Source organism: Symphalangus syndactylus, chromosome 9, assembly GCF_028878055.3.
Source record: "Symphalangus syndactylus isolate Jambi chromosome 9, NHGRI_mSymSyn1-v2.1_pri, whole genome shotgun sequence".
NCBI classification, from domain to species: domain Eukaryota; kingdom Metazoa; phylum Chordata; class Mammalia; order Primates; family Hylobatidae; genus Symphalangus; species Symphalangus syndactylus.
The window spans coordinates 120,697,226-120,725,106 of NC_072431.2; the positions used below are offsets into that span (position 1 = coordinate 120,697,226).

The 27,881-nt window shown below is 42.6% G+C and overlaps 1 protein-coding gene and 1 pseudogene across 1 annotated transcript in view; both read left to right on the forward strand.

The window, feature by feature from the left end:
• Positions 1-27,881, forward strand: part of SAXO1 (stabilizer of axonemal microtubules 1) — a 127,546-nt gene that overhangs the window by 25,621 nt on the left and 74,044 nt on the right. The gene's annotated exons all lie outside the window — the stretch shown is intronic.
• LOC134731395 (uncharacterized) lies at positions 21,712-26,635 on the forward strand (annotated as a pseudogene).

A 27,881-nucleotide genomic window follows, 5' to 3' on the forward strand; every position in this document is an offset into this window, starting at 1 on the left:
GAACAAAGCTTCCACAATGTGGAAGGGGACCCGAGCCAGTTGCCACTGCTGAGCAGGTTGTTGCTGCTGGCTTGGGTGGCCAGCCTTTATTCCCTTACTGGGCCCTGCCCACATCCTTCTGATTGGTCCATTTTACAGAGTGTTGATTGGTCCATTTTACAGGGTGTTGTTTGGTCCATTTTACAGAGTGCTGATTGGTCCATTTTACAGAGTGCTGATTGGTGTGTTTACAATGCTTTATAGCTAGACACAGATTGCTGACTGGTACAGTTTTACAGAGTGCTGATTGGTGCATTTGCAATCTTTTAGCTAGACACAAAAGTTCTCCAAGTCCCCACTTGACCCAGAAGCTCAGCTGGCTTCACCTCTCACTATGACTGTTGGGATTGCAGTCCTGGATTTAATTACTTACAAGCTTTGTGAACTTGTTCAGGTCCTTGATATCTCTAGACTGTCAAAAATCAGTGATCTTCAGACAGTGGGATTCCCATCATCTATAGCGGTGTGTTTCCAGGTCCAGAGAACTTCCATGTCAGGGCCCTGAAGGTGTCTGTGGAGGTCTTCTACAGCTTCTGCTGGTGACCTCAAGAGAAGTCAGGGAAAAGGGGACATGGGGCACAGCCCTGAAGGTGGACAGATGTTTTCCTGAGTTCATCAAAAGTATTGAATAGCTAGTTGGGAGTATGTGTCTTTCTTGGACCTTATGGCTCTTGGGGTGTCTAATCTGTTTTCTTCTGGGTACTCTGACTTCCTCTGAACATTGGCTGTCTGTGGCTACCCCAGCCCTAGCTTCATACCACTTCTCATTTCAGAGAACTGAAGAGCTTAATGTGCTGTTTCCAAATTCCAAAGAAAAGAGCACCTGGTTGGGTTCAGCCTGTGACAGGTGGCTCTTCTGGTATGAGGCTGTCTCCTGTGGTCTAATCAGCTGAGCATCAGGAGGGGTGATGTCACATAGAACAAACTGGGCAGCTAGAGGAGAGCAGTTTTAGGTAATAAGGATGTAGTTAGGAAGAAAATAATTAAGAGGAAACAGTTGGCCTTGCAACGATTCTTGCCAAGATAACCTTGTGGATAAAGCTAGCGAAAGATGGGTTGGATGACAGTATTAGGTTAGGTGGATTCCCAGGTCATTGAACAAGCAGGCCAAAAGAGTGTCAACGGATGGCTTTTTACCTGCTTAAAACAATATCACCATTGTTAGTGATACTGGATCAATATCCCCATGACCTAGAACTCTATTGTTAGCTTTGCCATGTTCAACATTTTTAATCAAAACTTGGATGAAGACACAGAAGACATCCTTATCAAATGTGCTGAGAACACAAAATGAGAAGAACATAGCAAGCATAATAGATGACAGAATGAAGATTCAAAATTATCTTGGTCAGGCCCAGTGGCTCACACCTGTAATCCTAGCATTTTTGGAGGCTGAGGTGGGCAAATCACTTGAACCCAGGAGTTCAAGACCAGCCTGGGCTGCATGGTGAAACCCCGTTTCTACAAAAAATACAACAACAAAAAATTAGCTGGCTATGGTGGTGCGTGCCTGTAGTCCCAGGTACTGGGGATGCTGAGGTGGGAGGATGGCTTGAGCCTTGGAGGCGGAGGTTGCAGTGATGCAGTGAGCTGAGATCGCACCACTGAATCCCAGCCCAGGAAACAAGGCAAGACCCTGTCTCAAAAAAAAAAAAAAAAAAATTGTTTTGACAGGCTGAAATGCTGGGCCCCAAACAAGCTAGAACTTAGCAAGAGTAAGCATGAAGTTTCACATTTGGGATGAAAAATCAATTACACATAGTCATAATGGAGGTGGTTTATCTTGGCCTTTTCAGTTTGTGAAAAGGTCTTGGGGTTTTACTTAACTACGGTTTTATGTGATCTGATGGTATGATGTGGCTGCGAAGAAGCATTTACTTAGTTTTACGCTAAATGGAGATAGAGTGTCCAGGTTAACAGATGTAATTACTTCATTGGACGTTTGCTTTGTCAGACCACAACTGAAGGATGCTTTTCCATGTGGACACTTTTTTTTTTTTTTTTTTACAGTACCTGCTGGTGACCAGGATGGCTAGGTTATACGAATGTGTTCTGAAAGTGAGAAAACTTCAACTTGACAACAGCAGAAGATAGATGGATAATAACCTAGTATTTGAATGCTGTAGTCTACAGAAGAGGGCTTTTACTTGTTCTGGGTTGTTCAGAATGTGGAACCAAGACCCATGAGTGGTCATTGCATGAAAATGGATTTGGGGTCAATACTAATAAAGAATTTTGTAGCAGTTAGAACCGTAAGAAATTGAAGTAGACTACTTTTTCTTTCTTTCTTTTTTCTTTTGAGACAGTGTCTCACTGTCACCGAGGCTGTGCAGTGGTGATGTCACATAGAACAAACTGGGCAGCTAGAGGAGAGCAGTTTTAGGTAATAAGGATGTAGTTAGGAAGAAAATAATTAAGAGGAAACAATTGGCCTTGCAACGATTCTTGCCAAGATAACCTTGTGGATAAAGCTAGTGAAAGATGGGTTGGATGACAGTATTAGGTTAGGTGGATTCCCAGGTCATTGAACAAGCAGGCCAAAAGAGTGTAGTGGTGCTGTCTTGGCTCACTGCAACCTCTGCCTCCCGGGTTCAAGTGATTTCTCCTGCCTCAGCCCCTCGAGTAGTTGGGATTGCAGGCATGCACCACCATGCCGGGGTAATTTTTGTATTTTTTGTACAGGTGGGATTTCACCATTTTGGCCAGGCTGGTCTCGAACTCCTGACCTCAAGGTAAACACCTGCCTCGGCCTCCCAAAGTGCCGGGATTACAGGTGTGAGGAAACCGTGTCCAGCCGCAGTAGACTTTTTCTGACCCTTAAGTGGGGTGTGTGTCTGTGAGATGCTATGGAAAGGGCTCCTACATTGGGCAGGAGGTTTGACAAAATTATCTCTAGAGTCACTTTCCACACTAGAAACCCAGATTTCTGGAAAGACAGAAGAGCCATTTTTCTTTTCTTAATTTGTCAGTAATGTCTCAGCAAAGAAGAGCATTTATTTTAATATGATCATTGGACTTGAAGGGCTTCTACAGAGAACTATGGGTACCTGTGATATGAAGAATAAGCTGAGATCCATATGCACTTGAAAAACCAGGAAAATTAAGAGGGTTCTTTTTTTTTTTTTTTTTTTTGAGATGGAGTTTCACTCTTGTTGCCCAGGCTGGAGTGCGATGGCGTGATCTCTGCTCACTGCAACCTCCACCTCCCAAATTCAAGCGATTATCCTGCCTCAGCCTGCTGGGTAGCTAGGATTACGGGTGCCTGCCACCAAGCCCGGCTAATTTTGTATTTTTAGTAGAGACAGGGTTTCTCCATGTTGGTCAGGCTAGGTTTGAACTCCTGACCTCAGGTGATCCACCGGCCTCAGCCTCCCAAAGTGCTGGGATTACAGGCGTGAGCGGGTTCTTAAGGCAGCTATATTTAACATATAAAGCATATACCCAGACTTCAGTGTCCTGTCTCTAACCACTGCTCCTACTGAATCTGCCTTTTTACCTGGTGCCTCTGCTTTTCTGAGAGCCCATGGATAACTTTTGGGTAATGTATTAAAAACCTTTATCTGTTGTGTCCACAATGTCCCCTGATTATGTCTGCATGTAGCAGTTCACGTTAAGGAGGCTTTTATGGGCTAGCCTGGGACTCTAGCCATGACATGAAGCAATACTTTTGTGGGAAATGTATTTCAGGCTTCCAACAGCATGTATTGACTTTTGAAACATGTTCCATTGCAAAGCTGGAATGACCCATGTTTCTCTCTGATGACGTCCCACTTCACACCCATCTTGGAGCTATTCCTAAACTGGGTTCTGGTCTTGGAAGCCTTCTTTGCACCTTCCTGCCAACCATGGCAGTTCCTGAAATTCTGACACTTACATGAATCAAGCCTTCCTGTTTCTCTTCCACTACTCTATCTAGAAATGAATTTTAAGAGGCTTTTCTTCCCCAAAAAGAATTTGAAGAATCTTAAATAACTTTACATGATACAGTACAATAAAAAACAAAAAACAAAAACATGGAGAATAGTTCCGTGGTGGAGTTTTTTTTTTTCTTGAGATGGGGTCTTGCTCTGTTGCCCCAGCTGGAGTGCAGTGGTACAATCATGACTCACAGCAACCTCAACCTCTCAGGCTCAAGTGATCCTCCCACCTCAGCCTCCCAGGTAGCTGAGACCACAGGTGTGTACAACCACACCTGACTAATTTTTGTATTTTTTGTAGAGATGAGATTTTGCCATGTTGCCCAGGCTCGTCTTCACCTCCTAGGCTCAAGTGATGTTCCTGCCTTGGCCTCCCAAATTGTTGGGATTACAGGCGTGAGCCATCGTGCACAGCCAGTTCCATGTTTTCTATCCCAATAGTTCACTTGTGTGCATGCTTGAAGTCATCGCATGTGGATTTAAGGTTTTTGTTTTGGTGTTCTTAGCTTCTTAGGCATTTAATGCTTGCATTAGAAGGTGTAGGAGATAGGCGTGGATATTTTTAAATGATGGACCAGGGAAAGCTCCTGGAATGGTTATATTATTCAGGATTCTTGGCTGAAGTAACTGAAATGGACACTGGTTTGTTTAAGCAAAAGGCTGTGGGGCAGTTTACAGAAGTGTGGAGAGGCAAGGTTGGAATATGGACACGTATAGGAGAGGCCAGAAGGCCAGAGCCACAGCCCAAATCACTCTGCAGAGACTGGTGAGCTGGCCGCTGAGGCCTGCTCTGGTGCAGCATGCTGTAGCTGCAACAACTGTCACTGGCCATGCTCTGGTGCTGCCAGTGTCCCTGTCTGTAGAATGAATTCTTCACTGTCACCCCAGTTTTTTAAAAAAATATTTTTTCATCTTTTATTTTAGATTGTGTGGGTATGTATGCAGGTTTGTCATGAAGGTATATTGTGTGATGCTGAGGTTTGGGGTACGGTTGAACCTGCCATTCAGGAAGTTAGCAGAGTACCCAATAGGTAGGTTTTCAATTATTGTCCCTCCCCTTGTATTCTCCAGTGTCACTCCAAATTTTTTGGCATGAATTAATCTTTTTTTTCTTTTTCTTTTCTTTCTCTTTCTTCTTTCTGCCTTTGCCCTTTGCCTTTGCCTTGCAACAAGGTCTCACTATGCTGCCCAGGCTGGTCTCAAACTCCTGGGCTCAAGCAAGCTGCTCACCTCTGCCTCCCAAAGTGCTAGCAGTACAGGCATGAGCCACCATGCCAGGCCCAACTGGTCTACATTAAAGTTGCAGAGGGGAGCTTCTGATTGGCCAGGCCTTGGTCACATGCTCAGGCCTTACAGAGGTAGGTGGGTGGTTGTGAGGGGTGTCTCACTTTTTGGTTTCTGTAGTTGCAGGCGGGCACTGCCTCCTACAAGATAAATATGGTGGGAATTCATCAAACGAAAGGTATCTCAAAAAATGTTAGGTAGCTAAAAAAAAAAAAAGAAAAAAGTCAGATGTTGGGTATTAAAAGAAAATGGCTAGCGAAAAATAATTACTTTTGCTTACATTTCTGTATTCATTTATGAAAAGGCTCAACTTAGAGCAGGGTTTCTAATCTGTGGTACCAATGGACATTTTTATTGTGGGGCCTTCCTGTGCATTGTAGGGTGTTTAGCAGTATCCTTGGCCACTACCCACTGGATGCCAGTGGCACCTACCCGACTTTTGACAATCAGAAATGTGTCTGCACATTGCCACATGTTTCCTGGGGGGCAAAATTTCCCCCAGCTGAGAATCACTGGGCTAGAGGCATTCTCAAGCCTTGGGTTATGCTTTTATTTATTTATTTATGTATTTATTTTTTGAGACATAGTCTCGCTCTGTCGCCCATGCTGGAGTGCAGTAGCGCAATCTCGGCTCACTACAACCTTCGCCACCTGGGTTCAAGCAATTCTTCTGCCTCAGCCTCCTGAGTAGCTGGGACTACAGGCATGCACCACCATGCCCAGCTAATTTTTGTACTTTTAGTAGAGACGGGGTTTCACCATGTTGGTCAGGCCGGTCTCGAACTCCCGGCCTCAGTGGATCCACCCGCCTCAGCCTCCCAAAGTGCTGGGATTACAGGCATGAGCCACCATGCCTGGCCGGGTTATGCTTTTATAGCCTTGCATTAATGGCTTTATCACAGGAATGGATCTTATATTACTGTCCTTGGAGAGGGACAAAGCTTTTCTCATGATGGTGCCCTTTCCCTGCATGTGAATGTCTGAATCTTCAGTATTCTCAGCCTTCAGTGTACCTAAGAATCAACTGGAGAGCTGTTTGAAGGAGGCCAGTTTCTGGGCCCTACTTCATACACTTTAATTCTGTGGGTCTGAGGCCCAGGAATCTGCAAGTTTTAACAACTTTGGTGATTAAGATGCAGGTGGGTGATGGACTACACTTTAAAAAACACATGGTTACTTCATTGAGTGTCAACCTCAAAAACACAAAGATGTGTGTTTTTTCAAAAAGAAGAGATCTGTCTGGGGGCCATGGCTCATATCTGTAATCCCAGCAACTTGGGAGGCTGAGGCAGAAGGATCGTTTGAGGCCAGGAATTTCAGACTAGCCTAGGCAACATAGTGATACTCAGTCTCTTAAAAAAAAAAAAAAAAATGGGCCAAGTGTGATGGCTCATGCCTGTAATCCCAGCACTTTGGGAGGCAGAAGTGGGTGATCACTCGAGGTTAGGAGTTTGAGACCAGCTTGGCCAACATGGTGAAACTCCATCTCTACTAAATATACAAAAATTAGCCGGGCGTGGTGGTGTACACACATAATCCCACCTACTTGGGAAGCGGAGGCATGAGAATCACTTGAACCCAGGAGGCAGAGCTTGCAGTAAGCCACGATCATGCCACTGTACTCCAGCCTGGGTGACAGAGTGAGACTCTGTCTCAAAAATAAAAAATAACAAAACAAAAATAATTAGCCAGGCATGGTGGTACACACTTGTAGTCCCAATTACTTGGGAGGCTGTGGCATGAGGATTGCTGGAGCCCAGGAGCTTAGGCTGCAGTAAGCCATGATCATGCCATTGTATTCCAAGCTGGTTGACATAGGAAGAGATATAATTTTAAGATTTGCAAATCTTTTTAGTTATTGATTAAAAAGAAGCAAGGTAAAGATGCTGTCTGTTCTTAGGCTTTTTTGGAAGGGATTGTGTGGAAGCAGCTTTGACACGTGACACCAGCGCTCAATGCCCTTCATCATCATCAGCAGGAAGTACTCTCTCTCGTTTTTTAGCTCTGATTTGCCTTACATCTTTCTCAGGAAAGGACCTTTTGTTCTCCACCCCCTTAAGTATTAGAGAAACCTCAAGGGGAGGTTTTTATGTTTTCACAATCTCCGAGGTCTCTTCACTGGTCTTGTTTATTGGTCTTGACTTCCTAACCCTGGCAGGAAGAGGGAACACTGACCCTCAGCGGCACTGGCTGTATTTTTCATGTAGAGCCTCTATGGCTGGATGTTGTCCAACATTCTAGTTGTTCCCCAGGAACGGAGGAGACAACAGGTAGGTAATACCTGTGACAAAGCTGTGGACCTCCTGAGCCTCTAAGCCCATCTCAGAGGAAGTCTTAAATCTATGAAAGACGATCCCATCCACTGACAAAGCACCTTTTAGTTTTAAAGTATGTTTGGTGGCTTCTTTGAGCTACTTGGTTCTATTTTCACTCCTGCTCTATCTGGGGCTAGTCAGTGATATTTCCGATAGCAATTTTTCTAAAACTCCTATCAGGCAATTTGCCAATTTTTTTTAATTTTTAAAATTTAATTAACTGTTTTTTTTTTTTTTTTTTTTTTTTTTTGAGACACAGTTTCGCTCTGTTGCCCAGGCTGGAGTGCAGTGGCGTGATCTCGGCCCACTGCAACCTTGCCCCCCAGGTTCAAGGGATTCTTGTGCCTCAGCCTGCCGAGTAGCTGGGATTACAGGCGCCCACCACCACGCCCAGCTAAGTTTTTGTATTTTCAGTAGAGATGAGGTTTCGCCACATTAGCCAGGTTGGTCTTGCACTCCTGGCCTCAAGTGATCTGCCCACCTCAACCTCCCGAAGTGCTGCGATTACAGGTGTGAGCCACCGTACCTGGTGATTTTTGCCAGTTTAAAGCCTTTGATAGTTCTCCATTGATTACAGAATAAATTCTACCCTTAATCAAGCCCCTACTCTACCTTTGCAGCCATTCCTCATCATGTCGCCTGTGTTCCAGGCTCACCAAACTATGCTGAGGACATTTAACTCTCTGTATGCTAACTTTATTCATACCTTGTTATTAACTATACTGACAACCTGTATTTCAGACTCACCAGACTCTGTTACAGACTAACATGCCCAGCTCACAAACTGGGTGCCTGCTAAATATTTTTTCTAAAAAGTGGATATTGGTTGCTAACATGTAAAATCTCATGAGTTTTAAATATCTGGGCTGGGCGTGGCGCCTCACACCTGTAATCCTAACACTTTGGGAGGCCGAGGCGGGTGGATCACCTGAGGTCAGGAGTTTAAGACCAGCCTGGCCAACATGGTGAAAACCCGTTTCCACTAAAAATACAAAAATTAGCCAGGCATGGTGATGCATGCCTGTAATTCCAGCTACTTGGGAAGCTGAGGCAGGAGAATCGCTTGAACCCGGGAGGCAGAGGTTGCAGTGAGTGGAGATTGTACCACTGCATTCCAGCCTGGATGACGGAGCCAGACTCTGTCTCAAAAAAAAAAAAAAAAAAAAAGAATCCGTACTTCTTCTGAAATATCAAAAGACGTGACAGTATTGTGACTGCATTCCTAAATGGTAATGGTCAGCTCTTGCCTTGAGACAGGATGTGTTCTATCTATAGCCATCATGGAAAAAGGTAAGGGGAAATACTGTGAAACTTTCCCCTCCTATTTCCCACAAGAGGGCAATCTAATCTCTAAGAAAGTAGAAGGGACTGGCGTTGCAAAATCTGCTATTATAGCTTGGCTTTGTTACCCCCGCAGTGGTGAAGATCTTTAGGCACCCACCTGCATTTCGTGTGCTGAATTGCCAATGCCTTATGCCTTGTGCTGTTACTTAGTGTTTCATCGCTTCTCGGCCTTTTGGCTGAGATCACGCGTATTTGGTCTTTCACAAATTCCTTTTTTTTTTGGTGTGGTTCCCTTCCAGGATCTATCTGGAAGGCCAGTTTGATGAAAAGGCATGCAAGAGGTGCCTGTGTGTAGCTTCTGGAGCCACCTCCAGCCTAGGTGGAGGTTGTGGAAGGTTGGCAGAGGCCTGATGAGGCAGGGTTGTTTCTAGAGAAAAGCGTGACCTATAGAAACAACCTCACAGCCTAGCATTACTTGATGGTGCTTTTTGTTGGTGCAGAATCTTGATTTCTGTCAGCACCCTGAGAGAGCAGCCCCCTGAGCTCCGCAGCGCCTCCCTTAATATTACCCTGGCTAATACAGACTGCTGTGTAAACTGAAATGCCAATTTATTTAGAATGAGACAGATCTACTGAGAGTGCCTAGAAACTCACTTTTGCTGGTCAGAGTGTACTTTCTGTTTAGAAAAATTAAAAGAGCCAAAATATAATCACAGGTTGCTTGTCTGAGTTCTAAGCAAGGGGAATGCTGCCATTTGCACGTTCTGAGGTATCGTTCTGAGATTAGGGATTGGGTGGGTTGAGCCCCTCTGCCAGGCCTCCTTATTCCAGACAGTACTTGTAGGTACCTTGCTAGAATTGCCCGTCTAACTCTGTGCCCACCGTCCCCCATATGGTTCGTGACACACTGACATATCTTTAGATATACCAACACCACGAAGTTGATTACATTCACATGTAGCATTTTTCACTCTAGGTCCTATTTACAGTTATCTATTACAGATTAGTTTAATAATTCAGGCCTAAGGATTTGGGGAGGATTAGGGGTGAGGCGCCCTAGCACCTCTAACTGCCCCTAAAGAGATTGCAGAGGTTTTAGAAAATAAAACTAGCTCTTAACCCCCAGATGGTAAGTAGGTATAGATGAGTGAAAAAGGCTCTAAATCTTATTTTCTCTAGTTTTTCTTCTCTTTGTTTCCCTTTGGTCAAAAGAAAACAAACATCTCTTTGCCTCATCTTTTTTCCTCTCTCATTACAAAAAATCTATCCTTGCCGGGCATGGTGGCTCAGCCTGTAATCCCAGCACTTTGGGAGGCCGAGGTGGGCGGATCATGAGGTCAAGAGATCGAGACTATCCTGGCTAACACGGTAAAACCCTGTCTCTACTAAAAATACAAAAATTGGCCTGGCATGGTGGCGTGTGCCTGTAGTCCCAGCTACTCGGGAGACTGAGGCAGGAGAATTGCTTGAACCCGGGAGGCAGAGGTTGCAGTGAGCCGAGATTGTGCCACTGTACTCTAGCCTGGTGACAGAACGAGACTCCATCTCAAAAAAAAAAAAAAAAAAATCTATGCTTAATACTGGTAAAATTGAAATGGTTTAGTAAGAATATGGAATTTGAGAAAGAAGAGGAAGGAGGAAGAAAGAACTGAAGTGGTTCATAAATGGCATACGTAGATTTTGTGTTATTTAAAAACTGGATTTGGTTGTTAAAACTGGTAATTTTTTCCATCAGTTTGGGTTGAATAACATAGCCATATTCCATTAGGTAAAACTAATACTGAATCTATGTATCTACTTATCTATCCGAATCCTAGTTTTGACCCTAGTTTCCACCAATTTGCCGATAGTTAGGATGTTGACTTAGCCTTGGGCCCTACAGTTTAGGGTTTAGCTCTGGGCACACAAGAAACTTGGATGCTTAATGAAAACTTTGGATAAGTTTTATTCATGTGCTCAATTTAGGGGACGATCTGCATGTGCACCAGGCGTGTATCCTTCAGCCATGTTTTGTTTAAGTCATCTATGGCCTTGGGGTTCCCAGCGCAAGAGATGAAGCAGGGCATGAGTGTTTAGTGACACTGTGGGGTTGTGCCCATTCTTGCCACCCTCATTAGAAAGTGGCAATGGGCTCAAATGCCTTAGCAGGTAGTTTGATAGGATTTGGAGAAATAGGACAGTTAGAAAATGAGTTATTTGATACTGAAGTTCAGTCATGCATGTATTTAAAAGCCTTTTTGGTGCTCTGAACTTGGCTTAGGTTTAGGGCGCTATTAGGATAAGTAGAAGACTTAATTTTTAGTTTTTTAGGGGGTTTAAAATCTATACAACTGAAACATGTACATAAAACAATTAGAAAGCAATGCAGGATACTGTAGTGTAGTGAAGAGTTTAGAGACTGGGGTTAGACAGATGTGAACTTTTAAAAACCTTTCTGGGCTTTAGTTCCCTGATATGTAAAATGGGGATATTGAAGAGATTGTACGAGGTAATGTATGTCAAGCACTTAATGTAGAGCCTGGCATATAGTTAAATGTTCAATATTTGGTGGAAATTATAGTAATTGGGTCTAATAAAAGGTTTCCTTTATGTGGTCCTATTGAGAAAGGAAAGGTTTCCCCTCCTCACTGCCCCTGGTAATCACATTGAAAGAAAATTTCCTAGAATACTGTTGTATACCTTGTTGATTTCTTTGGTAAACTTACCTGCCTGTAATTGTCTTTTGTAAGCCCTGTTTTAAAAATAAGTTGCTTCTATTCTGGAGAGTCAGCTAGACAAATAATGTATTTCCATATAAAAGAGTAAAGAGTACAGAAGGGCCTTTACCAGGACTAACAAGTAAGGGCTTTGGGACAACTTCAGTGTTTTGAGTGGTCAGGATCTTTCTGCTCCTAACATTCTTGGCCTGGTTCTAAAACACTATAGGGTTTTTTTTTTTTTTTCTAGAAATATGGAACCTGGTTACATGGGATATTTGTTTAGTAGGACCAGAGGTGTGTAAAGAAACAGCAAATAGCCCCTGGATTATCTTTTATTTCCCATCAGAAGGGAGCTTGATGGAAAGACTGATTCAGAAGCATGCAGGAAATGTGGGTTCCAGCCCTAAAAATGTGGCCATGACCATGTGCCAGGGCCGCCCCTCTACTGCACGTGGCACTGGTTGCCTGAGGAGGTTTAGAATGTCCTGGGAAGGGTAAGGTGCAGATAAGTGAAAATAAACCTTACTAGGTCTCAACTTTTATCTTTTATATAAGGTGGTTTTTTTTTTTGTTTGTTTGTTTTTAGATTAAAAATGTAGGCCAGGCAAAGTGGCTCACGCCTGAAATTCCAGCACTTTGGGAGGCCAAGGCTGGTGGATCCCTTGATCCCAGAAGTTCGAGACCAGCCTGAGCAACATGGCGAAACCCTGTCTCTACAAAAAATACAAAAAATTAGCCAGATGTGGTGGTATGCACCTGTAGCCCCAGGTACTTGGGAGGCTGAGGTGGAAAGATAGTTTGAGTCCAGGAGGCAGAGGTTGCAGTGAGCAGAGATGGTGCCACTGCACTTTAGCCTGGGTGACAGAGCAAGAACTTGTCTCAAAAAAAAAAAAAAGTTCATTTAAAAGAAAACCCCAAAACTTTAATGGACTTCACCTCTTTAGGGTGAATATTCTTTTCGAGGTGATGGAAATTGCATGAGTAAAGGAAAATCTGACTGGCTTTGGTAATGAAAGAGTGTAAGCATGTCAGGATTTCTCACAGCTGTTTTAGTAGGCAGAGTGCTTCCACTTGGGGAATAACACCACGAGAAATCTCAATTTTCCCTGATGCTTGTTCCATTTCATTCTGTGTACTCCTCTCTGCACAGATTTAAATACCAAATAGTTTCTATTACTTCACAGTTTCCACCTGGGGTCTCAGGAGTTTGCCCAGAGCCAAAAAAGCATCTGCAGCTTCCCCCTTTTTGCCACATCTTGTAACCTGGGGGCTTCTTTTTGAGCTGTTTATATCATCATGGCTGTATCTCTGGGTATTCCTAGTTGAGTTTTTAGTTTCAACTGGGGCTGCAATCGCAGAAGTGGCAGGACTCCCTATGCTTAAAAATTAACCTCAGCTTGGAAAATTTTCTGCTGTGATGGTTGGGGTGACTTAGTTTTGAAACTCCCTTTTTACCTTTCTTAGCTCTGCTGGGATTAAATATATTTTTTTAAATTTGGCAGGTTTGAAAAACAATGTGAAGATTTTTTTTTACTCGAAAAATACAGAAAATAGTTTTAGCCCAATCTTGTTTGCATAGTTTTTATTCCATGAACACAGGGAAGGAAAATTATAGGCAAGACAGATTTAATTCTGTCTGCTGTTGCTGTGTGGGGGTACTAATTAAAATAAATTATCTTTGTTTATTTGAAAGCAAACTAGACATTTTTGGAAATAATAGTTTGCTGCATGTATGAATGAGTTTGGACTGAACTGACCCATCAATTAGCTAGATGATCAATTGCTTTCAATTTGGTGATTAATGAACTTCTGGTGCTGTGATCAGCTTTCCCCTCACTGAGCTGCTAAGTTGCATGCATGCTGAAAAGGGCTCCCAGAGAACAGGTATGTTTGCCAGACACAGTTGCTCCTGGACCTGCCCTTGGGAAAAGTCCCCTGCAGTGGCTGGCGGTCCCCTCCTCCTCCTTTCTGATTTGTCGTGTTTCTTATCCAGTGTCTCATAGTCGGGCTGAGTAGGGTTAGTATGACAGCACATGCACACACTTTAAGGAGACCTCACAGAAGTATTATAGAAGACTTTCCAGCTGGCACAGTTATTTGGGGATTCTTTTGCTAAGGAAAAAGAGGAAGATAAATATTGGGGTAGGTATCTAGCATTTTCTGCCACAATCACTCAACTCTTCAAATATGGCAAGCCTCTCTCCTCCCCTGTTCACCCTCAATTTCTTACCTTCAAAATAGCTTTCTGCTCCTTCCAGAAATCTTCATTTTGATTTGTGAAAGTAAAGGTCAGTTCAATCTGAGAATGGCCATATAGTTTGGATCTTTAAAAATAACAACTGATTGGTTAGCTCAAAGGGAAGTTCAGTGGAATTTGACATTGCAGTTTGTCCTTTTCCGAGTTGATAATTTAGATCAGAAATCAGCAGTCTTTTTCTATAAAGGACCAGGTAGGCTGGGCATGGTGACTCAGGCCTGTAATCCCAGCACTTTGAGAGGCCAAAGTGGGCAGATGGCTTGAGCTTAGGAGTTCAAGATCACCAGCCTGGGCAACATGGTGAAACCCTGTCTCTACTAAAAATACAAAAATTAGCCAGGTGTGATGGCATGCACCTGTAGTCCCAGCTCCCAGCTACTTGGGAGGCTGAGGTGAGTGGATGGCTTAAGCCTGGGAGGTCGAAGCTACAGTGAGCTGAGACAGTGCCACTGCACTCCAGCCTGGGTGACAGAGACCCTGTCTCCAAAAAAAGAAAAAAAAGACCTGGTAGTAAATGTTTGAGGACTTGCAGACTGTATCCCTTGTGTTGTGACAACTCACCTCTGTCTTTGTAGTACAAAAGTAGCCATAGACAATACATAAAAGAACAGGCATGCTGTGTTCCAATGAAACTTAATTTATTACCTTGAAATGGAAATTACATACAATTTTCATGTGTCATGAAATATCCCTGTTAATTTTTCAACTATTTTAAAATGTAAAAATCATTCTTAGCTCACAAGCTGTAGTAAAACAGGTGGCAAGCTGAATTTGGCTCGAAGGCCATACTTTGTTGACTCCTGATTTTAGATGATGATTGTAGAAATGAGTCCTAAGAAGAGAAAGTAATGTTTTGCTGTTCTAAACAGAAGTTGGTTACCTAAGGTAACACTCTGGAATGGCACAGAGAGAAGGAGAATCTAAACTTTTAAAAGAAGTGAGTCAGACTTAGTTTTCAGGTCACAGATTCTAAAGTGTTTAAAGATATATTACTGGATCCAAAAAAGTCCGTATTTTAGAAAGTTGAACTTTTTTGTTTTTTTAAATGTGATAAATTATGTAACTTAAAATTTAACATTTTAACCAGTTTATTTTTTTATTTTTTTTGAGATGGAATTTTGCTCTTTGACCAGGCTGGAGTGCAGTGGCACAATCTCAGCTCACTGCAACCACTGCCTCTTGGGTTCAAGCGATTTTCCTGCCTCAGCCTCCCGAGTAGCTGGGACTACAGGTGCGCACCACAATGCCCAGTTAATTTTTGTATTTTTAGTAGAGATGGGGTTTCACCTTGTTGGCCAGGATGGTCTCGATCTCTTGACTTCGTGATCCACCTGCCATGGCCGCCGAAAGTGCTGGGATTACAGGCATGAGCCACAGCACCTGGTCTGTTTTTTTATTTTTATTTTTGAGATGGAGTCTCACTGTGTTACCCAGGCTGGAGTGCAGTGCCGCAATCTCATCTCACTGCATCCTCTGCCTCCCGGGTTCACGTGATTCTCCTGCGTCAGCCTCCCGAGTAACTGGGATTACAGGTGCACGTCACCACACCTGGCTAATTTTTGTATTTTTAGTAGAGTCAGGGTTTCACCATGTTGGCCAGGCTGGTCTTGAATGCCTGACCTCAAGTGATACTCCTGCCTCAGCCTCCCAAAGGGCTAGGATTATAGGCATGAGCCACCACACCTGGCCTCATTTTAACCAGTTTAAAAATGTACAATTCTGTGATATCAAAACATTGACAATGTTGTGCAGCTGTTACCATTATTTGTTTCCAGAACTTTTTCATCATTGCAAACTCCGTACCTGTTTAAACAAAAATAACTTCCTATTACCCGTCCCTCCCATCCTGCCCTGGTGTCCTTTATTGTACTTATTGTCTGTCTGCGAATTTGCCTATTGCAGGTACCTCGTAAGTGGAGACATACAATATTTGTTCTGTTGTGACTGGCTTATTTCACTTAGCAATTTATCTTCAAGTTTCACTCATGTTGTAGCATGCATCCAAATTTTATTTCTTTTTAAGACTGAATAATCTGTTGTATGTGTTTACCACCACATTTGTTTATCCATTTATCTGTTGATGGATATTTGAGTTGTTTCTACTTTTGGCTATTGGAATAATGCTTCTGTGATTGGTCTACAAGTATCTGTTTCAGTCCCTGCTTTCAATTCTTTTGGATACGTACCTGAAAGTCGAATTGGTGGATCATAGGGTAATTCTATGTTTAACTTTTTGAGAAACCATCATACTGTTTTGCACAGAGGCTACGCCATCTTATGTTCCCACCAGCAACGCACCAGGATTCTAATTTTTCTACAGCCTTGCTAACACTTCTCTTTCTTTTTAAAAATAATAACCATCCAAATGGGTGTGAAGTGGTATTTGATTGTGATTCTGATTTGCATTTACCCTAATGACTAGTGATATTGAAAATCTTTTCATGTCCTTTTTGCCGTTTGTTTATCTGCTTTGGAGAGATGTCTACTCAAGGTGGATTTTTTGTTTGTTTTTGTTTTTGCCATTTTAAAATTGATTTTGTTTTTCGTGGGTTGTAGGAATTCTTACATATTCTGGATATTAATCCCTTATCAGATTTGCAAATTTTTTTTCCAGCCTGTGGCTTACCTTTTCACTGTCTTGATAGTGTTGTTTACACAGAATTTTCTAATTTCGATGAAGACCAATTTATTTTTCTTTGGTTTTGTGCTTTTGATGTCATAACCAAGAAATTATTGCCAAATCCAATGTCATGATTTTTCCCTATGTTTTCTTCTCAGCATTTGTATAGTTTTAGTTCTTATGCTTAGGTCTTTGATCCATTTTGAGTTAGTTTTTGTACCTGATATTAGGTAAGGGTCCCACTTCATTCTTTTGTGTGTGGATATCCAACTTTTCCTGCGCCATTTGTTAAAAAAGGCTGTCCTTCCCACATTGAATAGTCTTGATAACTTTGTTGAAAATCACTTAACCATATATGTGAGGGTTTATTTCTGGGCTGTATTCTATACCACTAGTCTATATGTCTGTCCTTATGCTAGTATCATACTGTTTTGATGATGTAGTTTTGTAACCAGTTTTGAAATCAGGAAGTGTGGGTCTTTATACTTTGTCATTTTTTTTTTCTCCAAGAGTATTTCAGCTGTTTGGGGCCCCTTGAGATTCAATATGAACTTCAGAATAGGATTTTCTGCCAAAAAGGCCAAGGATTTTGATAGGGCTTGCTTGAATCTGTAGATCACGTTGGGTAATATTGTCATTTTAACAGTATTAAGACTTCAATCCATCAACATGGGGTGTCTTTCCATCTATATGTCATCTTTAATTTCTTTCAGCAATGTCTTGTAGTTTTTTGAATGTGAAAGTCTTTCACTTTCTTGGTTAAATTTATTCCTAAGTATTCTATTCTTTTTGACATTATTGTAAATGAAATTGTTTATTTTCAGATTGTCATTGTTAGTGTGCAGAAATTCAACTGATTTTAGTGTGTTGGTTTTGTACCCTGTACCTCTTTCCTGGGTTCATTTATTAGTTCAAATAGTTTTTAGAATTTTTTTTCAAGTTAAATATGCATTTCTTTTTATTATTATTTTACTTTAAGTTCTAGTGTATGTGTGCACAATGTGCAGGTTTGCTACATAGGTATACATGTGCCATGTTGGTCTGCTGTGCCTATCAACTCATCGTTTTACATTAGGTATTTCTCCCAATGCTATCCCTCCCCCTGACCCCTACTCCACGACAGGCCCCAGGGTGTGATGTTCCCCGCCCAGTGTCCAAGTGTTCTCATTGTTCAACTCCCACTTATGAGTGAGAAGTTGTGGTGTTTGGTTTTCTGTCCTTGTGATAGTTTTCTAAGAATGATGGTTTCCAGCTTCATCCATGTCCATGAAAAAGACATGAACTCATCCTTTTTTATGGCTGCCTAGTATTCCATGGTGTATATGTGCCACATTTTCTTAATCCAGTCTATCATTGTTGGACATTTGGGTTGGTTCCAAGTCTTTGCTATTGTGAATAGTGCCACAATAAACATACATGTGCATGTGTCTTTATAGCAGCATGATTTATAATGCTTTGGGTATATACCCAGTAATGGGATTGCTAGTTCTAGATCCTTGAGGAATCACCACACTGTCTTCTACAATGGTTGAACTAATTTACATTCCCACTAACAGTGTAAAAGCATTCCTATTTCTCCACATCCTCTCCAGCATCTGTTGTTTCCTGACTTTTTAATGAACACCATTCTAACTGACATGAAATGGTATCTCATTGTGGTTTTGATTTGCATCTCTCTAATGACCAGTGATGATGAGCATTTTTTCATATGTCTGTTGGCTGCATAAATATCTTCTTTTGAGGAGTGTCTGTTCATAGCCTTTGCCTGCTTTTTGATGGGGTTGTTTTTTTTTCTTGTAAATTTAAGTTCTTTGTGGACCCTGGATATTAGTCATTTGTCAGATGGATAGATTTCAAAATTTTTCTCCCATTCTGTGGGTTGCCTGTTCACACTGATGATAGTTTCTTTTGCTGTGCAGAAGCTCTTTAGTTTAATTAGGTCTCATTTGTCTATTTTGGCTTTTGTTGCCATTGCTTTTGGTGTTTTAGTCATGAAGTCTTTGCCCATGCCTATGTCCTGAATGGTATTAGTTAGCTTTTTTCCTAGGGTTTTTATGGTTTTAGGTCTTGTGTTTAGGTCTTTAACCCATCTTGAGTTAATTTTTGTATAAGCTGTAAGGAAGGAGTCCAGTTTCCGCTTTCTACACATGGCTAGCCAGTTTTCCCAGCACCATTTATTAAATAGGGAATCTTTTCCCCATTTCTTGTTTTTGTCAGGTTTGTCAAAGATCAGATGGTTGTAGATGTGTGGTGTTATTTCTGAGGCTTCTGTTATGTTCCATTTGTCTATGTATCTGTTTTGGTACCAGTACCATGCTGTTTTGGTTACTGTAGCCTTGTAGTATAGTTTGAAGTCAGGTAGCATGATGCTTTCAGCTTTGTTCTTTTTGCTTAGGATTGTCTTGGCTATGTGGGCTCTTTTTTGGTTCCATATGAGCTTTAAAGTAGTTTTTTTCCAATTCTGTGAAGAAAGTCAATGGTAGCTTGATAGGGTTAGCATTGAATCTATAAATTACTTTGGGCAGTGTAGCCATTTTCACGATATTGATTCTTCCTATCCATGAGCACAGAATATTCTTCCATTTGTTTGTATCCTCTTTTATTTTATTGAGCAGTGGTTTGTAGTTCTCCTTGAAGAGGTCCTTCACATCCCTTGTAAGTTGGATTCCTAGGTATTTTATTCTCTTTGTAGTAATTATGAATGTGAGTTCACTCATGATTTGGCTGTTTGTCTGTTCTTGGTGTATAGGAATGCTTGTGATTTTTGCACATTGATTTTGTATCCCGAGACTTTGCTGAAGTTGTTTATCAGCTTAAGGAGATTTTGGGCTGAGATGATGGGGTTTTCTAAACATACAGTCATGTCATCTGCAAACAGAGACAATTTGACTTTGTGTTTGCTTAATTGAATACCCTTTATTTCTTTCTCTTGCCTGATTGCCCCAGAAGAACTTCCAACACTATGTTGAATAGGAGTGGTGAGAGAGGGCATCCTTGTCTTGTGCCAATTTTCAAAGGGAATACTTCCAGTTTTTGCCCATTTAGTATGATATTGGCTGTGGGTTTATCCTAAATAGCTCTTATTATTTTGAGATACAGTCCATCAATACCTAGTTTATTGAGAGTTTGTAGCATGAAGTGGTATTTTATTGAAGGCCTTTTCTGCATCTATTGAGATAATCATGTGGTTTTTGTCTTTGGTTCTGTTTATGTGATGGATTGCATTTATTAATTTGCATATGTTGAACCAGCCTTGTATCCCAGGGATGAAGATGACTTGATCATGGTGGATAAGCGTTTGATGTGCTGCTGGATTCGGTTTGCCAGTATTTTATTGAGGATTTTTGCGTTGATGTTCATCAGGGATATTGGCCTAAAATTCTCTTTCTCTCTTGTGTCTCTGCCAGGCTGTGGTATCAGGATGATGCTGGCCTCATAAAATGAGTTAGAGAGGATTCCCTCTTTTTCTGTTGTTTGGAATAGTTTCAGAAGGAATGGTACCAGCTCCTCTTTGTATCTCTGGTAGAATTTGGCTGTGAATCCATCTGGTCCTGGACTTTTTTTGCTTGGTAGGCTATTGCCTCAATTTCAGAACCTGTTATTGGTCTATTCAGAGATTCAACTTCTTCCTGGTTTAGCCTTGGGAGGGTGTATGTGTCCAGGAATTTATCGATTTCTTCCAGACTTTCTAGTTTATTTGTGTAGAGGTGTTTATAGTATTCTCTGATGGTAGTTTGTATTTCTGTGGGATCGGTGGTGATATCTCCTTTATCATTTTTTATTGCATCTACTTGATTCTTTTCTCTTTTCTTCTTTATTAGTCTGGCTGGTGGTCTATTTTGTTGATCTTTCCCAAAAACCAGCTCCTGGATTCAATGATTTTTTTGAAGGGCTTTTTGTGTCTCTATCTCCTTCAGTTCTGCTCTGATCTTAGTTATTTCTTGCCTTCTGCTAGCTTTTGAATTTGTTTGCTCTTGCTTCTCTAGTTCTTTTAATTGTGATGTTAGGGTGCCGATTTTAGATCTTTGCTGCTTTCTCGTGGGCATTTAGTGCTATAAATTTCTCTCTACACACTGCTTTGAATGTGTCCCAGATATTCTGGTACATTGTGTCTTTGTTCTCATTGGTTTCAAAGAACATCTTTTTTTTTTTTTTTTTTTTCTTTTTGACGGAGTCTCGCTCTGTTGCCCAGGCTAGAGTGCAGTGGCGCGATCTCGGCTCACTGCAAGCTCTGCCTCACAGGTTCATGACATTCTCTTGCCTCAGCCTCCCGAGTAGCTGGGACTACAGGCACCTGCCACCATGCCTGGCTAATTTTTTGCATTTTTAGTAGAGACGGGGTTTCACTGTGTTAGCCAGGATGGTCTCAATCTCTGGACCTGGTGATCTGCCCGCCTCGGCCTCCCAAAGTGCTAGAATTACAGGTGTGAGCCACCGCACCTGGCCTCAAAGAACATCTTTATTTCTGCCTTCATTTCGTTATGTACCCAGTAGCCATTCAGGAGCAGGTTGTTCAGTTTCCATGTAGTTGTGCAGTTTTGAGTGAGTTTCTTAATCCTGAGTTCTAATTTGATTGCACTGTGGTCTGAGAGACAGTTTGTTGTGATTTCTGTTCTTTCACATTTGCCGAGGAGTGCTTTACTTCCAATTATGTGGTCAATTTTAGAATAAGTGCACTGTATTGCTGAGAAGAATGTATATTCTGTTGATTTGGGGTGGAGAGTTCTGTAGATGTCTGTTAGGTCCGCTTGGTCCAGAGCTGAGTTCAAGTCCTGAATATCCTTGTTAATTTTCTGTCTCGTTGATCTGTCTAATATTGACAGTGGGGTGTTAAAGTCTTCCATTATTATTGTGTGGGAATCTAAGTCTCTTTGTAGGTCTCTAAGAACTTGCTTTATGAATCTGGGTGTTCCTGTATTGGGTGCATATAGATTTAGGATAGTTAGCTGCTGTTGTTGAATTGATCCCTTTACCATTATGTAATGGCCTTCTTTGTCTCTTTTGATCTTTGTTGGTTTAAAGTCTGTTTTACCAGAGACCAGGATCGCAACCCCTGCTTTTTTTTTTGCTTTCCATTTGCTTGGTAGATCTTCCTCTATTCCTTTAATTTTTTTATTTTTTATTTTTTTAATTAAAAAGTAAACTTTAATGTCAAAAATGCAAACTTGGGGAGGGCAGAAAGATCACACTCAAGGCTGTCACTTCACACTTGGAGGGTTGCACAGCGGCCGGGCAGAAGTGCTCTTCTCTTCCCAGACTGTGGGATGCGGGGGCAGAGGCGCTCCTCACTTCCCAGATGTTGTCGGGGCTGGGTAAAGGCGCTCCTGCCTTCCCAGATGGGGCAGCAGCTGCGCAGAGGCACCCCTCACTTCCTAGACAAGGCAGCAGGCGGGCAGAGGCGCTCCTCACATCCCAGACAGTGGGGCGGCTGGTCAGAGGCTTTCCTCACTTTCCAGACGGTAGGCGGCTGGGTGGAGGTGCTCCTCACTTCCCAGACAGGATGGCAGCTGGGCAGAGGCGCTCCTCACTTCCCAGACCGTGAGCCAGCCAGGCAGAGGCGCTCCTCACTTCCCAGACCGTGGGGTGGCCAGGCAGAGGTGCTCCTCACTTCCCAGACCGTGGGGCGGCCGGGTAGAGGTGCTCCTCATGTCCCAGTCAGTTGGGCGACCGGGTGGAGGCACTCCTCACTTCCCAGACAGGGTGGTGGCCAGGCAGAGTCGCTCCTCACTTCCCAGTCAGTTGGGTGGCCGGGCAGAGGCACTCCTCACTTCCCAGATGGTGGGGTGGCCGGCAGAGATGCTCCTCACTTCCCAGATGGTGGGGTGGCTGGGCAGAGGCAAACCTCACTTCCTAGTCAGTTGAGTGGCCGGGCAGAGGCGCTCCTCACTTCACTGATGGTGGGGTGGCCAGGCAGAGGTTCTCCTCACTTCCCAGATGGTGGGGCAGTCGGGCAGAGGTGCTCCTCACTTCACCTGTGGTGGGGCAGTCAGGCAGAAGGGTGCCTCACTTCCTGGATGGTGGGGCGGCTAGGCAGAAGTGCTGCTCACTTCACTGATGGTGGGGCAGCCAGGCAGAGGCGCTCCTCACTTGCCAGACGGGGCAGTGGCCAGGCAGAGGCGCTCTTCACATTCCTAGACAGGGCGGTGGCTGGGCAGAGGCACCGCTCAGATCCCAGACGGCTGCATCTCTTTATTTTAATCCTATGTGTGTCTTCGCACCTAAGATGGGTTTCCTGAATACAGCACACCGATAGGTCTTGACTCTTTATCCAATTTGCTAGTCTGTGTGTTTCAATTGGAGCATTTAGCCCATTTACATTTAAGGTTCATATTGTTATGTGTGAATTTGACCCCGTTGTTTTAATTGAAGCATTTAGCCCATTTACATTTAAGGTTCATATTGTTATGTGTGAATTTGATCATGTCGCTATGATGCTAGCTGGTTATTTTGCACATTAATTGATGCAGTTTCTTCATAGCATAGATGGTCTTTACCATTTGGCATGTTTTTGCAGAGGCTGGTACTGGTCGTTCCTTTCCGTGTTTAGTGCTTCCTTCAGGAGCTCTTGTAAGGCAGGCCTGGTGGTGACAAAAATCTCTCAGCATTTGCCTTCTGTAAAGGATTTTATTTCTCCTTCACTTATTAAGCTTAGTTTGGCTGGATATGAAATTCTAGGCTGAACATTTCTTTAAGAATGTTGAATATTGGCCCCTTCTTCTGGCTTGTAGGGTTTCTGCAGAGAGATCTGCTGTTAGTCTGATGGGTTTTCCTTTGTGGGTAACCGGACGTTTCTCTCTGGGTGCCCTTAACCTTTTTTCCTTCATTTCAACCTTGGTGAATCTGACAATTATGTGTTTGGGGTTGCTCTTCTCATGGAGTATCTTTGTGGTGTTCTGTGTACTTCCTGAATTTGAATGTTGGCCTGTCTTGCTAGGTTGGGAAAGTTCTTCTGGATAATACCTGAAGAGTGTTTTCTAACTTGGTTCCATTCTCCCCATCACTTTCAGGTATACCAGTCAAATGTAGATTTGGTCTTTTCACATAGTCCCATATTTCTTGGAGGCTTTGTTCATTTCTTTTCACTTTTTTTTCTCTAATCTTGTCTTCTCACTTTCATTAATTTGATCTTTAGTTGCTGATATTCTTTCTTCTGCTAGATCGAATTGGCTATTGAGGCTTGTGTATGCTTCACGCAGTTCACTTACTGTGGTTTTCAGCTCCACGAGGTCATTTAAACTCTTCTCTACACAGGTTATTCTAGTTAGCCATTCATCTAACCTTTTTTCAAGGTTTTTAGCTTCCTTGTGATGGTTTAGAACATGCTCCTTTAGCTGGGAGAAGTTTGTTATTACCAACCTTCTGAAGCCTACTTCTGTCAACTTGTCAAAGTCATTCTCCATCCAGTTTTGTTCCCTTGCTGGCGAGGAGTTGTGTTCCTTTGGAGGAGAAGGGGCATTCTGGTTTTTGGAATTTTCAGCCTTTCTGCTCTGGTTTCTCCCCATCTTAGTGGTTTTATCTACCTTTGGTCTTTGATGTTGGTGACCTACAGATGGGGTTTTGGTGTGGATGTCTTTGTTGATGTTGATGCTATTCCTTTCTGTTTGTTTTCCATCTAACAGACAGGCCCCTCAGCTGCATGTCTGTTGGAGTTTGCTGGAGGTCCACTCCAGACCTTGTTTGCCTATATATCACCAGCAGAGGCTTCAGAACAGCAAATATTGCTGACTGATCCTTCCTTTGGAAGCTTCGTCCCAGATTGGCACCCACCTGTATGAGGTATCTGTCAGCCCCTACTGGGAGGTGTCTCCCAGTCTGGCTACACGGGGGTCAGGGACCCACTTGAGGAAGCAGTCTGTCCGTTATCAGAGCTCGAATGCTGTGCTGGGAGAACCACTGCTTTCTTCAGAACTGTCAGGCAGGAACGTTTAAGTCTGTGGAAGCTGTCTACTGCCTTTTGTTCAGATATGCCCTGCCCCCAGAGGTGGAATCTAGAGAGGCAGTAGGCCTTGTTAAGCTGTGGTGGGCTGTGCCCAGTTTGAGCTTTCTCGCCTCTTTGTTTACACAGTGAGCATAGAACTACCTACTCAAGCCTCAGCAATGGTGGATGCTCCTCCTGCTACCACGCTCCAGCATCCCAGGTTGATCTCAGACTGCTGTGCTAGCAGCAAGCAAGGCTCCATGGGCATGGGACCTGTCAAGCCAGGCACGGGAGGGAATCTCCTGTTTTGCTGGTTGTGAAGACTGTGGGAAAAGTGCAGTATTTGGGCAGGAGTGTACGGTTCCTCCAGGTACAGTCACTCATGGCTTCCCTTGGTTAGGAAAGGGAAATCCCCTGACCCCTTGCACTTCCTGGGTGAGGCAACTCCCCACCCTGCTTCCGCTTGCCCTCTATGGGCTGCACCCACTGTCCAACCAGTCCCAATGAGGTGAACCGGGTAACTCAGTTGGAAATGCAGAAATCACCCATCTTCTGTGTCAATCTTGCTGGGAGCTGTAGACTAGAGCTGTTCCTATTTGGCCATCTTTGAAGTGCCTCCTAAATTTGCCTAGAATTTTTTTTTTAGGGTTTTACATATGAGATCATGTCATTTGTGAACTGAGATAATTTTACCTCTTCCTTTCCAATTGGATGCCTTTTACTATGTTTTTTTCTTGCCTCATTTCTCTGGCTGGAGCTTTCAATACTGTGTTGAATAGAAGTTGTATATGTGGGGATCCTTATCTTGTTTCTGATTTTAGGGAAAAAGTTTTCGGTTTTTCATCATTAAGTATGATGTTCACTGTGAGTTTTTCATCTGTGGCCTTTATCATGTTATGACGTTTCTATTTATAGTTTAGTGTTTTTTTAATCGAGAAAGGATGTTGAATTTTATCAAATGCTTTTTTTGTAGAGATGCATATTGAAGGACAGTCATGTGCTGCATAAGAACATTTTGGTTAACAAAAGACTGAATATATGATGATAGTTCCATAAGATTTAATACTGTATTTTCACTGCACCTTTTGTATGCTTAGATACATAATTGCCTACAGTAATCAGTGTAGTCACATGCTGTACAGACTTACAGCCTAGGAGCAATAGGTTATACCATATAGCCTAGGTTGCACCATCTAGGTTTGCGTAAGTAAACTCTGAGATGTTTGCACAATGATGAAATTGCCTGATGATGCATTTCTCAGAATGTATCCCTGTCATTAAGTGGTGGATGGCTATATATAAGGATGATTTCTGGGACTGACTTTAAAATACCGCAGCAAAGAAGAAAAGGGGATTGATAAAGCAAGTGTGGCAAAATCTGGATAATTGTGAGGAATGGATGATACTTATTTGGGGATTCATTAAATGATTTCTACTTTTGAATATGTTTGGAAATTTATATAATAAAACTTTCTTTTTTTTTTTTTTTTTTTGAGATGTAGTTTCACTCTTGTTGCCGAGATTGGAGTGCAGTGGCATGATCTTGGGTCACTGCAACCTCCACCTCCTGGATTCAAGCGATTCTCCTGCCCCAGCCTCCCGAATAGCTGGGATTACAGGCATACACCACCATTTCCAGCTAGTTTTTGTGTTTTTGGTAAGATGGGGTTTCACCATGTTGGCCAGGCTGGTCTCAAACTCCTGACCTCAAGTGATCCTCCCAGTATGGCCTCCCAAAGTGCTGGGATTACAGGCGTGAGCCACCGCACCCAGCCTATATAATAAAACTTTTGGAAAGGAAAAATTTTATTAAAGTTCTCTATATTGTGTTCTTTTTATGTTCTTTATTTCTGTGTTTAGTATGAATGTGCAGTGGTTTCTAAACCCGAATTATTTGGGGGGACTTTGAAAAAAACTGTAGATTCTGTGAGTAGATTCATCAGGCTTGGAGACTTGGTCTCTAGAAGTGACTGGGATGCATCCAGGTTTAGGAATCATAAACAGGAGTAAGGCTTAAAAAGGGGAATAGCAGCAGCATCCGCTTGTGTCCTTTCTTGCAAGCTAGGAGAACATTCTTCTTTAGTGGGAGAGGAGCAGGGCTTGGAATCCCGAATTCTGCTTCAGACAGTAAGCCTAGGTGACCTTGGTTGGACAGGTAACTTTTTAACCGCTTTGGGCTACTTCAGCCTTGGAAAAGTTAGGAGGCCGACCCAAGACCACTGGAAAGTTCCCTGAGTTAATTATCCCACAAATGAGACTGGCCGATGCCAGCTTCAACCTGAGAGAGAGAGAGAGATACTGATCGCCAGAAAGGAGAGGGTTAATATGGAATAATCCTATGTACTTAAGAAGAGGATATTGGCGTGTCTGCATTGGGTTCAGTTTTTAGACAGGGAAATAATTACAAATCCCCAAAGGTATTTTTGGGGGGAGAAAAGGGAGGGAGAATCTTGCTTTATTAGTTAATTTATTTTTGGTGCTTATTTATTTAAATAAGCATAAGTAGTAGAAGTGTGACATTTTATAGTTATTTTCTACATTTCGAAAAGAAAAACTCAGTCTCTTCTTGGATGGTCTAATGGAACCACAACCTTGACATATTTAATAAAGTTAAACGTTGCACAAGGAGCTTTTCTTTTGAGGCCTTTAAGAATGTTCAAACATGTCTTGTTAGCTCACTAACAGGTTCAATTGGGATGTAGAGGAGATGCCGGCAGTCTGTCAGATCCTGAGGCCCCCAGGCACTGAGATCAGCCCCAGATTGCATCCTGGTGGTTAGTATGGAACTGCTAATAGCTTTCAGTCTTTTACAAACTAGAATTCAGAGGGGAAGGGATCTTAGGGACTTTGGGGGCAGCCCTTCCTTTTGTAGATGACAACTGAGGCTGGGAGAGGAGGACGGCTTACCCGAGCAGAGTGCTCCTGCTGAGCCCAGGCCGTTTCCATTTCCCGGGGTCTCTGTTAGGATTGCAGCACCTTCAAAACATTTAACACACTTCCCTGCCGGAAGCCACATCCTTCAGTGGTGACACCCAGAGGCAGCCCCCTTGGTCTTTTGCTTGTTTTGGAGAGATGCAGCGTGACTGCTTTTATTGTTACAACACTGGGTGGTCTGCCAGTGAGCACGTAGTATAAATAACAACTAATAAATAATTTTACAGCAAAAGCCCTAAATCTTTCCAGATAGTGCACTGGTGCATGGCTGTCAAATGCCAGACAGATGCTAAGAAAACAGTAACTTTAACCCATCCATCTTTACATACATGGCACATTGTTGTCATAAAATTTTCCTAAGGTTTTGGTGGCTTAAGGGAGAAAATGTACATGTAAAAACACACATACATAAACACACTCACATAAGCATAGCTACCCTTGCTGGCGGCATGATCACTTCCATTTTTTAAACATGACCACTTAACACCTGTCTGAATTTTTCCTGTATTTTGGCTACAGTAGCCTATTTTATTTTACTGCAGTAAATTTGAACAGACTTGATATTTTTTGATGAAAGGATTCTCTAATTTTTTCATTCTGGGCCATACTTTTGC